Source organism: Chelonoidis abingdonii, chromosome 3, assembly GCF_003597395.2.
Source record: "Chelonoidis abingdonii isolate Lonesome George chromosome 3, CheloAbing_2.0, whole genome shotgun sequence".
In the NCBI taxonomy this organism is placed as follows: Eukaryota; Metazoa; Chordata; order Testudines; family Testudinidae; genus Chelonoidis; species Chelonoidis abingdonii.
The window spans coordinates 61,918,462-61,936,453 of NC_133771.1; the positions used below are offsets into that span (position 1 = coordinate 61,918,462).

The 17,992-nt window shown below is 40.0% G+C and overlaps 1 protein-coding gene across 2 annotated transcripts in view; it reads right to left on the reverse strand.

The window, feature by feature from the left end:
• FILIP1 (filamin A interacting protein 1) overlaps window positions 1–15,651 on the reverse strand; it is a 148,944-nt gene extending 133,293 nt beyond the window's left edge. For both annotated transcript variants that reach the window (XM_032788161.2, XM_032788160.2), the window contains exon 1: window positions 15,601–15,651. The gene's annotated coding sequence lies outside the window, so the exon portion shown is untranslated. The remainder of the gene's footprint in view (window positions 1–15,600) is intronic.
• Between the last annotated feature and the right edge of the window lie 2,341 nt (window positions 15,652–17,992).

Here is a 17,992-nt window from a genome sequence, read left to right on the forward strand (position 1 = left end):
GCTAATCAAGGTGACTGTTTGTACAAACTGAGTCTTTGTACTAGTCATGGCATGGGAGTGATTCCTGGGTATATTCCTGCTTCCCTAAAAGCAGTAAGAGAGGTCTCCACCCCAAGCCAAGTCTTAGTAAGAAAAATTGAAGTAGATGGCTAAGATTGAATAATTCTCTTTCTTGACCTAAACTTAAATTGTCAGACAATGGGAATGAATGTTGATGCCTTATCAAATCCATTTTCCCCAGACTCCACATGTCACTTTTAGGGTACTATTAAACCAGTACACCAGATTCTCAGAGAACATGTGGTATCTTACTTTAAAAAAATAGTTCCAAGTAAAGACTGAAGTTTTCTTCATTTGATTTATTAAATTCATTTTCCTCTTTTCCCATGCTTTCATTGAAAATCAACCAACTGAAAGTGTCATTTCTCATTGTCTTCTCCTCCCTTTTATTGGCTATGATGTTTTTAGAATGTGTGTGAGATCTCTGGAGCACAGAGGTGGCATATTTTCAAAGATGATCTGAGAAACCGTCTAAATATTCATATAATAATGGCAGCCAAATTTATTAATTTTTCTCCTTATCTGAAAAAGATTAATTTTGGCAGTGCTCTGGAAATACATGGGAACAATTTAACATCTGTGATTTATGTTTTCCTGCCTCTAATGTTTTATGACAGCTTTTTTTAAAGATGTACTTATTTGACACTCAGCCAGCGTTAACTGCTATGTCCTTGGGAATTCTGACCCTTTAAACCACAGTTGAATTTTTAACTTAAGCTATTCAAGGAAGGGGATCTTTTCTCTAAGAAGCTGTTTTGAACTTCAAAAACAACCTGTATGAAATGCTACATAAGCCTGCCCTTAAACTAGAGCTAGACAATGCTACTAAATTCTGCTGTGACAGAAAGTACAAAGATAATGTCAGTTTCTGCCCTGTGCAATAGACCTGTGGAAGAAGAAAGTCACAGGAGAACATGTTTTACAAGAAAATAAACCTAACAACATATAATACTGTAGCTTCTAAGACTTTCTTAGAACTTCAAAGGCTACAGAATCTGGTCCCTAAAAGTGATTTGCAAAGGTGAGAAAATCCTGGGATTTTGGTCATTTTTAGTACTGCTGTGGCACAGAAGGAAGGCAGCAACTTGTTTTAAATATGGGTATTTTATTTGTTTCTTACCTTGTTCTTAGGGAGCTTGGGGAAAGTAACATAGGGATAGCCACTAAGTGTCCCATATTCCCTGCATCTGAATGAATTGTGGGACCATCTGCACAAGGCCTCCTGTGTCCTCCTCCTCCATCTGCACAAGGCCTCATACCAGCTCTGTGTCTCAGGACTCCCTCCTTCCAACTGCTTCTGGCAACACAAGCTCCACTGGAGTCACGCTGCCACCACTTTGTCAGCCAGCAGCAGCCCTACGGACTAGCCTTAAAGGAGGATGCCCACCACAGGGGGTCCAGCAATGGAAAATGTGAGGGTTTATTATTAACAACTATAGCCTAGGGCTGTAATAACTGCCCTAGGGAAAGTCTATGGGATCATCCAAAGGATGAGGCATTTCCGCTCAACCTACCCTGAAGTGCCTGCTGCTCTCCAGTCCCAACATCTTGCTTCCTCTTCTCAACTCACAGATCCTTGGACTTATGGTGCAGCCTTTGCAGGGTGTAGGACAAGACTGGGTTCTGAGGTAGCTAATTCCTCACCCCTTCCTCTGATCTATGTGTGGAGATCCCACTCTGCATGAATCAGTAGGGCATGATTAGTTATTAAATGAAGGGAGTGGCAGCTATTAATTGAGAAACTTGACAAACTTGAGTGTGCTTACTGGGGGATTTTTATTTTATTAACTTGAGTAGCACATCTCTCCACCATTATTTTGATTATGCATAGTAAAAATAGACACTATTGTATTACATATCTACCTATACATGGCCACTGACACTGTCAAATTACACTAATTGGTACTTTGTTTCTTTGTGCACAAATTAAGGGCTTGTCTTCATTACCGGGGTAAGTCGACCTAAGTTAGGCCACTCCAGCTACATGAATAACGTAGTTTCAGTAGATGTAACTTAGGTCAACTTACCGCAGTGTCTTCACTGTGCTGTGTCGATGGGAAATGCTCTCCAGTTGACTTACCTTACTCTTCTTGGGGAGCTGGAATACCATATCGGAGTCAACTGGAGACTGCTCTGCTGTCAATTTAGCAGATCTTCACTAGATCCACTAAATTCACACCCACTGCATCGGTTGCAGCAACTTCCACTGTAATGAAGACGAGCCCTAACACTGATAAATAATAAGCTTCTGCCTTCTTTAATACTGCACATGAAAGTGCCTCTTTACTGTTGTCTTTTACAGTTATGGAATATCTGCAGTCCCCTGTCATTTTAGTCTGGTGTCCCCTTCTTCTTTCCACTCTAAATCTTTGGTCTATGAGATTATTTTGATGAGATTTCATTTCGGTACATCTCCAGAAATGTTCTCCATTAAGAATGTGTTCTGTAAAGCAGCAAGAATAATTGCACTGCTAGAAGCAGAAGGAGAGTAGTGGTATGCAGGTAAAACCATGAGAAAGCTAGTTGTTATAGTCAAAGTAAAAGAGCTAAGAGGCACTGTTGGTGTTGGGATGAACTGAAATGTTAGCTATAGCTGTCAGCAAAAATGCTAGCTCATACTGCTAGCAGAGGAGTAGAGCAATCCTAGATCCAAAATAGACTTCGGAGTCAGTGTTTTCTTCTACTGAACCCCATTAAGAGTCATGAGCTGTTTATTTTAAAGGCTAGTTTGAGCTGGATGATAATACCACTGCTATTAAAATGGGTGACCCACAAAATATTTGAAATATAAATACAAAAGGCAGAACTATTTGAAGTAGAGGTTATGTGGGTATATTACTACACATCAGTTGTGCAACTTGCCTTACTAATGATTCTCAGCTACAGTATCCCAGCTTCATTTTAATTAACATTAAAGATAATTAATTGCTAATAAAAATGAAAATTACATTGCTCAGCTGAAGCACAATGAATCGGTTTATTTTCAGCTATTGTAACATTTACTCGTCCTTTTGGGGAAAATATTTACAAAAGCATATCTTTCCATCTTTTTTGGCTGGCTTTATAGAATAAAAGAAACTGCCATTTTCTTTTGATCATGAATGCCAAGACAAATGTAATAAAGCCTGTGGGCTTTTTGTGGATTTACTGTTTAGAAAAACCTATGCAACAGCCCGATGCAGTTCTGATTGTCAAGCTAATGGAGTACAGCCAGACTGGAGATACTACAATGGGTCAGGAGACCTGGACATTTCTGATTTGAGGCCAAGGGAGCCCAGACACATCACAGAGGTGCTGTATACATAACCTTTGGGGGAGGGCATGCTCAGTTGTTTTTCAGCATCACATAGCTGCCTGATTCAAGGAGCAATCCTGATTCAAAGAGTGGCCTAGGTAGGAAGACGGGGACACTTGTGTACTGCTCAGTTTTCCAAGAGTCACTGCCAAAAAAAGCAGAACAAAGAGGACTTAGTAGCTTAGTAGTCTATGCTTCAGCATTTAAATTAGACTCATTGGACCAACAGATCCAAATTTCAACGTTCTTTGCTGGTAGATAGATGTACCATACAACCTATTGTCTGGAGAACTTCTGATAACCTTTTGAAGACAATGTTCTCTGTGTACATAAAAAATACCATGGCTCTCTTCATCAAAATTGTGGTGTTGCTATTGTGTCCATGAGAAGGACTGTTTAACAGTTTGCAGACTGGTTGGCTTGAAACATTTCAGTGGTACCCTATGGTATGCATACAGATTTATAGCATTGTTGATCCTTCAGAAAACTAGTCATGACAGGCTCAATTTTGAGCAGTCTGGAGACTCACCACTTTAAGGTGAATTGTATATTGTACCATAATGTTAGCAGGTCTCTTTCCAGCAGGGCACAGCCAATTCCCATTCCCCTCTCTTCTCTTTCTTACAATTAAATGTAATATCTGCCTGAGACCTTCATTTCTTTACCCTCCCCCTGCCCTTTCTTAGGTGTTCCTTCTCTCACCCATCCCAATGTCTCTTCCAGCTGGAAGGTTTCTTAAAGCTACAGTACCTTTCAATGTTGCTCTAAAGAAAATTGTGAGCTCTCAGTGGTTTGCTCTCTGAACAGTGCTAGCTTGACTGCTGTTGGGGGTTTCCACTTGTCCTGGACCTCCACCTTTTGTCTTCCTTTGGAGGGAGCCTCAGGACAAGGAAAGCCCTCCCAGCCATGAAATCCAATGTGACCCTTTACCCGCTAAGAAGGATCTCCCAGATTTCTTGTTCCCAAGCCCCTTGGTCTTAACCGGCTAGCAGATCTCTATTGGAAGTGGCTCTCCTCGGTAGCAGCAACAACTGCTAATTTGCAGCAGATCCTTCACACTGATATCTGCCTTCTGCTGTGTCTCAGCAACTGAGAGTGTGACCCCTGATCTGTTCGCACTTCGGACTGTGATTAACATGTGAACGTTGGACCTTCCACTAAGCTCAGACTCACTCTCCCTTCTCTCCAGCAGCATTGCCAACCCCAAGCATTCAAACTTCAAGTCAAAACCCAAAAACTGAGGTTAGCTGGAAAATCATGACATTTAAAGCAATAATTTGGGGTTCTTTTTTCCCTTCTGATACTGGAAAGTTTAGGATTCATGTTTTTTACCTGATTCCAGGAGCTGGGACTCTAACAAAAATGGCAAATATGGTACTGTACTTGTGATGAAATTGTGAGAGATGACAATACTGTTTTAGCAAACTGTAGGTGCTGGACTGTGACATTTAAACCTCTCTCATCTCACCAAACTGAATGCACAACTCAGGATGACAAGATTGTTTTACAGGAACTTTTTTCCCCTCACAGCTTCATTGGTCCCCTTCCCTTATCCTCCAGGGCAGTTTTCCCTCTGGCTTTCCAACTTAGCTAGTGGAACCCAGGGCCCTCTGGTTAATTAGGAACTTTGGTGTTCCTCTCAGCTACTGGGTTAGTCTGTCTTCTCCTGTTGGCTAATTTTGTCCCCAATTTTCTTTTCCTTCCGCACTCTCCATCTTGCACCAGACGGCTTTCTGGAGTGCTGTCAGTGGTCTGCCTACCACAGTGCTTCCTTCTCTATAGTAGGAAGTTTTAGAAAAAATGTCCATTGGTGTATATGCAGAGTCAGAGTGTAGAGGAGGTTCTGCTAGCTTCTGATATTTTTACTAATGTACCATTTGTTAACACAGCAGTAAACCCACTGGTAGCTGCCCAGGGCTTTCCTATGCATCCCTTCTGCTGCAGCTTTGCCAACTGATATGCTTTTCTAAAGCTTCTTAGTGTTGACATTACTTAGTTTTTATTTGCACGGGTTTCCCTTATTGCAACATCATGGAGACATCTCATGTCTTCATTTCCCCTCTGATGCTTTCAATGCTGACTAACTAGCTGTTTTCCTTGCCATACTTCATTCTGTCTCCTTCCTCTGAGGCTGCATGTTCTTATCCCTCTGATCAATCAGCTTCTCTTCCCTCTTTATGCTGTAGAATCTGCTTTCCAACATGGAAGAGGGTTAAACTCTACTTTAGGCCCAATATTTGAACCCCTCACACTCTTTAATGTGTTTATCATCTACCCGGCAAGGTAGGGAAGAAACAAGGCACAGACAGATAATGTGACTTGTCCAAGGTCTTACAGGAAATCTGCAGTGGAGCTGGGGACTGAACCTATGTCCCTCAATCCCCAGAAAAGCATCCTAACCCTAGGACCATCCTGCTCATCCATTATTATCCTGAAGATCTGATATCACAGGATGAAAACTGTATAAGAGGAATGGACTGTGCATTCAGAACTTAGGGCGAATAGATCATGGAAGACCATCTGAATTTAGCAATGTGGCCTTCACCCATCAGGATATTGTCTTATTAATGGGAGCCACTTGTCAGATGCTTTGTCATGCCTCAAGTATCTCCACTTTAGTATCCTGAACTCTTTGTTGAGCAAAATCTAAACATTGCCCCTCTCTGCATTTATGCCTGGCCCTGGAGCTATCTTTAGGTATTGCTTGCTTCCTCTGAAGGATTTTTTGAGATCACAGTAGCATCTTGTGGAACTGTTCCTGGTATATTTATTTCATAGCCAGCAATCAGGCCTTGCCTATATCTTGGATTCTGTATCTGTAAAACTTAGGCATAACCAGGACAGGTATTGAGCACTGGACAACTAGTGGGTTTTATTTGTGATGCATCTTTCCTGTGCTTCTTTTATGATGCTTGCACTAATGAGAAACTCACAGTATTTCACATTTTTGCTTTTGCAGCACCTTGTAGGTTCTCAGAGAACTTTGCAGACATGACTGATTTATGTCTCACAATACTATTAGATCTTGACCTCATTTTGGAGATAGAAGCTGAAGAAATGAGAGACTGTGTGACTTGCTTAGAGTGTCTTAGAGGGTATGCAGTAGAGCCAGAAATAGAATCCAGGGTCACTCAAGGTAAGCTGTTTCTGTGGAAAAATCAGTTGATTGTATTACTGTCATTTTAAGTGCTGTAAGTCTATGCACCAGCGATACTGAGGGCAGCCTCACACCTCAGTCCTCTGGTCTGCTCTTATCTCTTAGTTCTCTAATTTTTCCGCCACAAGTGAGTAGATTCCCAATTTTAGGCTTCCATTCCTTTGACCAAAGCTAAAGAGGGTCTTGTTCTAAAAAGTGTCTTCTCACACTGACATTGGTAAGGAATTCCCTCTGTGCTGGTTTGTCAAATCCTCTGCACACCAGTTTTTGGTTTGAGGCCTTCAGCCCAAGGCTGGGATGCCTGTTCCTGGGATTGAGAAAAGGGAGTTTGGTTATACGCACTTTTCACGCCCTGGACCCTTTGCAAGAGTGGACAGAGCAGTCATTATCCTAATTGCCCACATAGATTAGGGGCCCTGTCTCCCAGGTTAACTGGATCTTGTATGGAGTACATATGACCTCTTCCAATCTGATCTTCTCTTTCAGAGGCCACCACCTCCATTCAGGGTAACCTTCTTTGAACTTCTTATCCCTCACAGTAGCAAATATGCTTGCTAAATAGCTACATTCCTCAACAAAGAAGCTCTACTATGGTCGAGATGACCTTTCTATAATCGTTTGGGCTGACATATTACAACCTCAGGTTCTTCCCTTCAACAATTCTGAGTTTTGGCAGGTACAATAAGGGCTTGAAACAACTCTGATATGAGTGTTTCAGCTAGCTCAGCCTTCCAACGTCCAATGGGCTTCTTTTAAACCATCTTCATACCTACAAGTTTTCAGTGCCCTCTTATACAGAGACTCCCTCACTTGAACCTGTCATCTGTGCTTCATGGGCTGTGGGGAACTTGTATGAAAAGTTCCCATGGAGCAGTTGATGCTGAAAGCAGGTCCTTTAGTAGTTATAGCCCTGTCTTATCTTATTAGATAATTAAGATCCCTAGTTATTGACTTCCCCTTCTTTGTCTTCTCACAGGACTGAGACTTTTGTGAAAATTAAGGCTATGTTTGTTGTTGTTTTTCGTGATCCAAGCAGAGAGGAAAGAGGACTCCTGGTTTCTAAGACTGCAATTAGTAGCTGATAGAAATCTTGTATAAAATGACTTGTAGCAGATGGATAAACCTTCTTTGCAGGCTCATTACAGTAGAAGCCTTTCTACTTCTTGGGTTGAGAGAGTGCTGGCCTCATCCCTTTGAAATCAGCAGGGCTGCTTCTCGGTCTTTGCTTCACCCCTTCACCAACCACTACCAAGTGAACCTAGACACATCTGCAGAGACTTAAAGCATAAAATAGCTGAAACTACTACTCAGGTTAATCAGTGTCGCCTCTGGGGACAGTGTTTGCCACATCTGCTTGCTATTTGGTTCCTCAGCAGGACAGGAGTAGGAGATTTCAACATGGGAAGTTTACTCAGCCGTGAAAGAGTTTTTCAGCATTCCCTTTCTTCTATCCAGCATCCCTGCTGCACTTCCCTATTTACATGTTCATTTTACACTCCCTCGCTCTGATAGTCCTGGTGTTTGAACTACCTAGAAGGATGAAAGGTGAACTCTGCTTCCATATATTTTCAGACTTTTGATTTTCTTTGCCTCCTTGCTTTCTGGTAGATGGCACCCTAATTCTAACTGTGCTGCACTGCAGGAGGGAAAGAAGGAGGGATGAACAAACTCCTTTACCATAAGCAATCTTCCCCTAAGAACACTTTTTAAGTGAATGAGGACAGTAAAAGGAAAAAACACAGCTGTCAACTGCTTTTTTGCCCTCATGTCATTTCTGTTAGTACTTAACAAAAAGGAAACAAATTGTTTCACTGTTACTACTGAAATCCTGAAACTGTGGCCAGAAAGAAACCCTGGACCTTCACTCTGCTCTACTCTGTCTCTGTGGCACAGCGAAGAGGATTGATTCCAATCCACTTTGCTACTAAGGAAGTATCTCTCGTTCTACTATGTTCAAGCCTTCTTGATCCAGATATGATGGGAGACGTGAGAGGAGTTAAGAGAAATGGGATTTGGGGCAACATTGTGTCTCATGTGTTTATCACCTGACTGTGATACTAGCTGGATTTGTCCTAACTTGTGGTAGTACTGCTGAATCTGGCACTGGCTCCCAGTGCTTCAGTCTTGTGGCTCTGAAAGGGGAACTTGAAGAACCCCTACCAGCTCCAGACTAGGAAACCTTGCTCTGAATACAGGGGATCTCTCCATATTCTGCCCCCCTACAATCAACACTGCTCAGGGAACTCTCAACCTGGCATTTCTCACCCTGGGGCTAACAATTAAAATAAAGGGTATTCTCTTATGTTACAAAGAGTTTTTTCAGAGATGTCAATTGAACTCCTCACCCATTTAAACTAAACACTGCTCTACCTTGCTTTTGGTAGAGGGGAGCTTGCTCCTCTGGAGGAGAAATTAGAGAAGAGAAGTGTGAGAGGAATAAGCACTGTTATCTTTGAACAGAGTTGTGATTTTACAGGTGGTATGATCATAGCTACTGTCTTTTGACTAGTAGAGGTTTCTTCAGCATTTTATGTGCTGATTGTTTAGATAAATGAGATTTTTGGATAACTGAGGCTTAGACAAACAGAGTTTGAATGTACTTGAAATGACAGATCTCTGCCTAGAAGCTATTGTGAACCATTCAAAGCTAACCACAAATGCTTTGCCACTTTTTCATTTGTGCCCGGGACTACATCTTTTAATGGCACAGTTAGTCTAGTGAACTATCTACATTATACAGTAGAAAGATAATAATAGCTCTTGAGTCACATAGCTAGATATTCAGGGGGCTTAAGAGTCCTGTCTGCAATGCTCACAAACTATGAACAGGAGAGCAAATCACATCATTTTATTTTCTTTTAGTTTGTGTTTGTCAGTACAGTAACTACAAAGCTAATAGAAATTGCATCATTTCATTAAACATTCAGGTTGCTTCACTGAAATGGCATCATGAAACTCACCACCCCTTGTCCTTCCTGTTGTTGTCAAGCTGTTTGTCATTTAGTTACAAGGATGGGTACTAAAATAACTTTAGACATGAGTGCATTAGAACTATAAGACTCATATAAGCGTCTGGGGGAAGACCTTTTCAAAGGCCTCTTGGACAAACAAGGCAAGTTTGCAGTGATTCAGTTGTGCTGATTTCAGGAATCTGCTGCTTTCAATGACATTAATTTTGTTTACATTTTCAAAAAAAAATGTAATCCATTTGATAAAGTAATGGAAATTCTTGTAGTAATGCTACAGTACCTTTTTACTTAAAGTGACACTCTTAAAACAAGTTAATAAAATTCTCTACTTAACTGTTGTAATTGTGACACCAGTAGAATCTAATTTTTCAGTTGTTTAATCTGTTAGTTTTATAAAGCAATGATATATGAGTGTGCATATATATATTTTCTCATGTATCTCTCAGTTAAATAGTTGAGAGGTTGGCGCACAAAAAAAAATCCACAAACAAAACAAAACCACCCACCTCATCCCTAAATCCTATAGACTTTAGGGAAGAAAGATGCCCTTTAGATAAGAGACATTAGGTTCTAAAATACGACTTTTACTCTTTCAGTAGAACAAACCTTAGAACAGCATAAATCACACAACATTATACAGACTGACATCATTTCCCCAAAAAAGGAAGTGCAACAAAAGCAGCTCTTACTGAACTGAAGTGCTGCTGGGGTTTAAATCAAACTAGAGCTTATTGAAACTTCACTGTGGGTTTTTCTGTCCTCAGATTCCATTGGTTAATATCCAGATGGGATAGGTCACTTCATATATTATTTTTAAAGTTTTATGAAGCAAAATGAAACTCTTCAGTTATTGTACAGAAATGTCCTCAATACACTCCCCTCCCCTTAATTCTGACTTGCTCATGTCAGCTAAGCTGCAAGAGGTGGCCATTTAAGGGAAAAAATACAAGCTCCAGCTTATTTCCCTGTTTGCATGTTTTTCTCCCACTCCCTCAGCAATGCATTCTGTGATGCCAGATAGCATTTTTTAAAGGGAAAAAAAAACAAACACTTCTGATTAACTTCTAGCTGCTAATGGCACATCTGCAGAATCAACGAGGTTTCCATTAACACAGCCTATTTTCTCCCTTTTCCTCTCAATTCAGTAGTATTACAGTTAGAAATTTCCTGTTCATTGGGAAAATAAATAAGCAATAGGGTTTTATTGCTACACAACACTGACCTCCACACACATCGTTTTTAAACCATTCTTTGATTGTTTTAATAACCATGGGGACAGTTAAAATGTCTCTTGGAATGAAGGAAATTCATAAATTGCAGAAATATTGTATAATTATGCTTTTAAGCTATGTGTTCTTCATGGCAGGACCTCTGAAAAGTGCCTAGCTCATTATAGTGGCTATTACAATCTATATGATCTTATGAAGTCATCTTTGAATCTAGTACTTGTGGCTTTTGCTTCTTCTGGGTAAGATTTGGAGAGGTACACCAACAAAAGCATCAAGGCAAATGACAGCTAAAATATCTTAAATGGAAAAAATCCTTTCATTCCCATTTAGTACGATTTTGTGTAAGCACTGACTTTTTTTCAGCCTGACCTGGTAATGAATAAAAGTCAGACAAAAGTACAATAGTATTTGTGGGGAAATAAAAATGATAGATCTAATAATTTATGCTTCCCCAGAGGAACACTATTCCCAAATACATTAAGCACATTGAAGTCTTCAGTTACAGTTATTAGACTCAGTCCTGCTCCCATTGAAATTAATAGCAAAACTCCCATTGGGAGTCTTTCTTGAGAGCAGCATCAAGGCCTTCTACAAGAAAATATAGGTATAAGTATCCTGCCACCCTTTCCTCCCCCTCCCCACCCCACAGCCACAAAACAATAGGCCATGGTCTGGATTATAAATAATTTATATTTTAGTATCACCAATTCTATAAGAATAGTAGCTGCTGAGTGACAAGAGAGAGCTTGAGAAACCCTAATTCTTGTCTAGAAACCTGGCTTCCACTCCCCTTGTGTATCCCTGGAACTCAACAGCACTGCCTTTCCAAACAGGATTCTGAATATCAGTGTATACATTCTTCTGCCACTTTTATGTGATGAGTGGATTCCGAAGTTTGTCAAAAATATAAGTGGACAGATATTTTTAATGAGCAATGGGCAACAGATGAATGGAAATATCCCCATGGCAGATCTTTGTTAACACATTAGGATAGAACTGAAAACTGAGTTTGTGATTTATATACAGAAGTACTAAAAGGGCTTTTTTATTTTAATGGAACCCTTATAAAATCATTGTCACAAATCATTTTCTGTTTAATTATAGTTCTTAATTCTTGTTCAGCATTTTCAGATACTAAATTTCCTCCATGCCATTTCATATTGGATTTTATGCAGCTACCTTGCTGTGCGTGGTATTTTACAGACATGTAAGATGACATAGTCCCAACCCAAATAGAGTTGACGTTCTAAACCAGGGGTGGGCAAACTATGGCCAGCGGGCTGGATAGGGCCCATGAGACATTTTAAGCCAGCCTGCAAGCCACACCACACGGTTTGGCCCTGCTCCAGCACTCCAGCCAGAGCGCAGGGTCGGGGGCTGCACCACGTGGCTCCAGGAAGCCGCGGCATAGCCCCGCTCTGGTTTCCATGTGCTCCAATTGCTCCCTCCAGTGCTCCAATGGGAGCTGCAGGAGCAGTGCCTGTGGATGGGCCAGTGTGCAGAACCACCTGATCACACCTCCATGTAGGAGCCAGAGAAGGGACATGCCACTGCTTCCAGGAGCTGCTTGAGGTAAGCGCCGCTTGGAGCCTGCACCTCTGAATCTCTCCCCACACCCATGCCTCAGCCCTGATCCACCTCCCGCTCTCCAAACCACTTGATCCTAGCTCGGAGCACCCTCCTGCACCCCATACCTCTTATTCCCAGCCTCATCCCAGAGCCTGCACCCACTCTTGTACCCCAACCCCTATTTTGTGAGCATTCATGGCCTGCCATACAAGTTCCTTTCCTCCATGTGGCTCTTGAGCTAAAAAGTTTGCCAGCCCCTGTTCTAAACTAATATGATGAGAAACAACACTAGACTATGAGAAAGGAAGGAGAGAAACAGGAAACTAGGGGGAAAGTAAAACAGCTCTTGGGAAAAGATTATTTACAAAGAATTCAGCTGCTCTATTTTTGTTTAACGTTCCTGTGGGGGAGTGGATATTTGTTTGTTAATAACAAGCACTTCGATCCCAGAGGCATGGTTCTACTCCCACTGAAGTTAATGGCAACATTCCCCTTGGCATTAATCATATGGATTTAGCCTCTGATTCAGTAAAGCATTTTGGCATGTGCTTAATTTAAGTATGAGAGTATTTCCATTGAATTCAGTAGAACTACCCACAAGTGTAAAGTTAAGCTTGTATGTAAATCAATCCCGGATGAGGGCCCTCGCTTCTGCGGCGATGAGCACTATAGATAACCCATGGCTTGCTAGATTAGATTAATATTTTAATATAGCCACTGACATAAGAGAGGAACCAGATAATACTAGAGCTGAGATTAACAACCCACAGAATGTAAAATGGTGGAGATAGAGGATCTGACAACTGATGTAGGCTGGGGCATAACTCTGTTGAGCTTTGAAGGTGAATTCAAGGTCTTTGAGCCTGATGTGTAAAGTGACAGGGTCAGAATGGTGGGATAAGATGCTTTTAGTTTTGTTTAGACTGAAGAAGAGAGGCCAAAAAGGAGGAAGTTGCTATAGTCAAGATAATTGATGTGAAGGAAAGGGCTTGGCAGTCTTTAGCACCATTATGACATCATAAGTTTCCCAGTGGCTACAGGTTCTAGAGGCTCAAATAAGGATGCTGTAATACAAAGGGCAAATAGATATGACTGAGAAAATGACTATCTGTGCTTATGCCTACTTATCTTCCTAGATAATCTATATGGAGAAAAATACAGGCAACACCTGCAGAACATTTTCTGTTCAATATAAAATTTAAGTTGGTTTCCATTCTGAAGAATAGTCAAAGCTATAAACAATCACAATGAAACCAGCTGCTGAATGGCTACATTGCATATTTCACAGAGTTGATTGGAAAATCCCAGAGCCTCTTTCTGGACACCTGTTGAGAAGAGTAATTTTAGCCTGCGTGCCCATTTTAAAATGGAAAGAGAAGGCAGAAGAATGTATAATCATGATTTTTCTTTGGATGGAAGTTGTCAGCAAACTATTTGAAAGTCATTTCATTTGACCACCAAGTTTTGGGGCTAATAAGACTAGCTTCCCCCTCCCCACCCCAAAAAAAAAGATTTATGGAGGAAAATTAAAATTACAATATAAAATGACATAAAATTAGTGGCATTTTCTCCCCAAGACTGTAGTTATCCTAAAATGAAAGGTGAATCTGCTGTTTCTTCTCAGCACTTTTAATGAATTATCTATCACTGTATTCAGGAAGAAAAGGACAAGATTTATTCTACTCTAATATCAATAGAAAACAAAATTTAAACAATGAATATTTTCCACCTTACGGTTTTCTCTAGAAAAAAAATAACTTGCTCAAAATATATCTATGCTCTCACAAAGTCTCAGAGTTTCCACTGTGAGCTTGAAAGTGGTCACAATAGAGCTGAAATAATTACCATTATTAATTTACAGAGTCACTAATTAACACTACATGCAAAAGAGTTTATTTCTAAACAAGCAATGTGCCCCTTTTTAGGAAATAAACTGGTCAAAATGTAAAACATGATTCTTTCCAGAATTCTTTCCTGGCCCAGCACTTCATCTTTTCCACTGTTTCACTGGCAGTTACATCCCCTGGCACTGCCAAGTCAGAACTGGTTTAGTGTATTGTTAGTTTTATCCAATGTGTAAACATTTCACAGCTGAACTATGGTACTGACGTAATGTATCTAGTATGCCGGGATGCATCTAAAATCCATTTTGATAAAATAAGAGACTCTAAACTTCTTGCAAGTGTCTCAGAGTCTAGACCTTGAGTGTCAAACAAGGTAGAGGACCCAGTCAGAATATTTCTACTGAGAGAATCCCAGACTACAATCTCTTGTCTGTGCTAAAGGGATTTTTATTACTCCTCTAGTAATCTTTGCCTTCAGACCTTAATTGGTATGGTACAGGGAATAGCTTTTGTAATGAGTACATATTCCTTATCCATAAATGATAAAGTTCCCCTCTGTATAAAGAAAGCAGCTTTAGAAGGATGTGGGTTAGTTTTTATTGGACCAAGCTGCTTTTGTCAGTTTTGACATAGACTAATCACTCTAAACAATTCCTGCTTAAATGACTTAGCAGTTCATGAAGCTGAAGGATACATTTTTTGAACAGATTTCTCTTGAGCTGTTAGGGGAAAAGGTTTAAGTACTGACTGTCTTCTCCATTATTTATTTTTTAAAAGAAAAAATCAGTTAGTGGCATGCAAAAAATTACACAGTTTAAGAACACTCAGGTACTAAAATTATAAGGACTTTTTAAGAAGGCTCTGATCTGCAATTATCCAAGCAGCAATTTGATATTATACATATCAGAGTAGAAGCAGAAGCACTTAGAGCTGTTGTCACAAGGGCAGAACAAAATGTGCCAGGTGACACTAATGTGCTTAGAGTATGGAAAAAAAACAGAAAAGTAGAAAGCAATAGGTCACAAAAACATACATAGTTCAGTCACTGTATGGCTATTTCCTCTGGCTTACTACATAGGCTGTTAGTTTTTATAGCGGTTAAATTTCTGGCTGCTAAGGGACAATAACCACTTTATTATAAAATCTTGGTGTGTCTTCTGACAGTATGAGTTTACAAAAACAAATGTTGAAAGTCTCAATCCATATTCCTTTTTCATGTGATTACTAGCTAGTGTCACAAGTCTCGTTTCAACCAAGTTTCAAAAAATGGTCTGAGCAACAGTTTGATTCTCTGTTAAAAGAGCCAAAAAAAAAAAAAAAGACATGCTTAACTTCCTATTTTAGCTTTTCTTGACTGAATTTTTCCAATCAGTAGAAGATTGATCACAGAAGGAAAAAAGACAAGCAGCTTCCACATGAAAATATATAAATCACATCTTACAAAGCTAATGAATTGGAGCAGTTAGTTCATTCTTACCTGACAGCAGTAGGAACCTAGGAACGTATCCTACAATGTCAGTTTGTTCTTCTCCACGCTACACAGGCAGATTTAAGACCTGGAAAAGTATCCAGTGCAGAAGCACCCAGAGAGATAAGCTTTTCCCACTCTTCTAGGTCTACCAGCAGTTGAAGTAATGCAGAAAATAGGGTAGGGAGCAGAAGAGGAATGTAGTTTCTTCTCACAGAAATCCCAATCAGGAGAAATAGGATGTATGCTGTCTGTCTGTCTCACACACAGACTTTTGTTTAAAAAAAATTTCAAACTGTTGCTAGGTGGTGTTAGGCTTTGGCAGTTTAGTTCTCAGATTGTATTTCCCCTCTTCTGCTCTCTTCACACACTGTTACAGCAATGACTTTGTTGAGCTCAGCTCCCTTGTTCTATATTTAACCAGTGTTCTCAGCAAGTCAAGCCTGTCAACAGCTGAGAAGTTTGAAGCAAGCTTTGCTGAGTTCCTCAGCTGCTGAGTTATCAGTGGATGTAGAACTGCACTGCCTGACTACTACGTTAATGAAAAATTGTGGTGAAACTGTCAAATCTTTTTAATGCCTTCCAGTGACTTCACTGGAGTAATTACTGTTTTAAGCAATACATAGAAGTTCTGTATTTGGGAATATATTTTAGAACATTAGAAAGATACTTGTGTTGATACTCATATTAACATCAAATCAATTTACACAGTAAGGAGTTTAAGAAAACCTAGGATGTTTGTAATTTGAAAGGTATTTCCAGTCCTTGCAAAAAATAAATAAATCACACATTGGGAAAATATTTTAAAATATGTTTATTCTGAGTAAATGAGTAAACCATTTTCTGTTTGCACAGCTCAAATGTATCAAGCTGGCATGGAGATATAACGAAAGGCTTAGCTAGAAAGTGTTCAGAGTCACTTTTATTATGAATAAGACAGTATCAACTGTCTTCTTCCACTTGAACCTTGCTGTTGTGATTCATCCCTTCATTACCTCCACACTGGAGTATGTCACCTCTCACTAGGAATGAAGGTGAAAGCCAGAAAAACTCCAATTTGTGCAACACACAACAAGCAAGAAAGAATCAGGAACACATCACACTAGTGCTCTGCCCACTACACTGTCTCTCCATTTGCTTCTGGATCTAAATCATTGTCCTAGTTCTTAAAGTCCCTTAACAGCTTGAAGCCTGACAACTTTAGAGATTGCCTCTCTATCTACAAACCATTGACACAACTACACTGTCCAGGGAAGAGAAGCTGCAGTTGAGAGAGACCAGAGCACAGTTCTCCAGTGCTGGAGTGACATTCTCTGCAAATGGCCCCTGGCAGCAAAACTCTTAACCACAGGAGTTCAGTCTGAGTCCAGCCTGTTTTTAGGATGCAATTGAAAAATTAATCTCTTCCCAAAAGTCTTTCCCCAGTAATCTTCCCTGGCATCTTTCCTTGTGGTCTGAGGAGGAGGAGAGAAGGAACAAAGAATAGAGTGGAGAATAAAGGAGAAAAACACACTGGGAAAAATACTGATTCATTTGTTATTAATTTGTTTATGGTAGTATCTCCTATGTGCTAATCACTTTCCAGACAAGCTAGGCAAAAGAAAGGAATAGTTCCATCTAAGAATCCAAGGAATCAGACAAGTAGACAAGACTGAGGGGGGACATGATAACAGTCATCAAGTACTATATGTAAAAGATTGTTATAAAAAGGAAGGTGATCAATTGTTCTTCTTAACCACTGAGGACAGGACAAAATATAATGGGCTTAAATTGTAGCAAGATAGATTGAGGTTAAACATTAGGAAAAACTTAACTCTACAGGTAGTTAAACACTGGAACAAATTACCTAGAGAGCTTGTTGAATGCTCATTACTGGAAGTTTTTAAGAGCAGGTTAGACTCCAGTCCCACGCACCAAAGCAGAACTATCGAGGTCCCTTCCAGTCCTGCAATTTTGTGATTCTATGATATTACCCTTAGCTTGTGTTCTTGGTGCTTAGACCTTGTATTGATGGATTATAAATACTCTCTATGCTTAATGTGTCAAGTAGACTTTATTTTGGTGACCTAGTAAGAGCTAATACTTTCTCATTGTATATTTAAATATTTGGCTTGGGTAGAGGAATAATAAGACTAGAATATAGTTAAGAATTTTTATAAGTACAGAGATCACTGGTTCGTGGAATTTATCTAAGTATTAGAAGACATTGAAGTCAGGAGATTTGGGTCCTATTCAAAGCCCAATGTCATGTACTCACTCTTTGAACTTTGACAAGTCAATACAGCACCATTTTAAAAGAAGCTTCAAATTTTGAGTGCCTTAGAGTTAAAATTGAGTTACCTAAAATCACCGAACGCTTTTTTGAAGATTTTGGCCTTAACTTCGCTGTTAATGGATATGC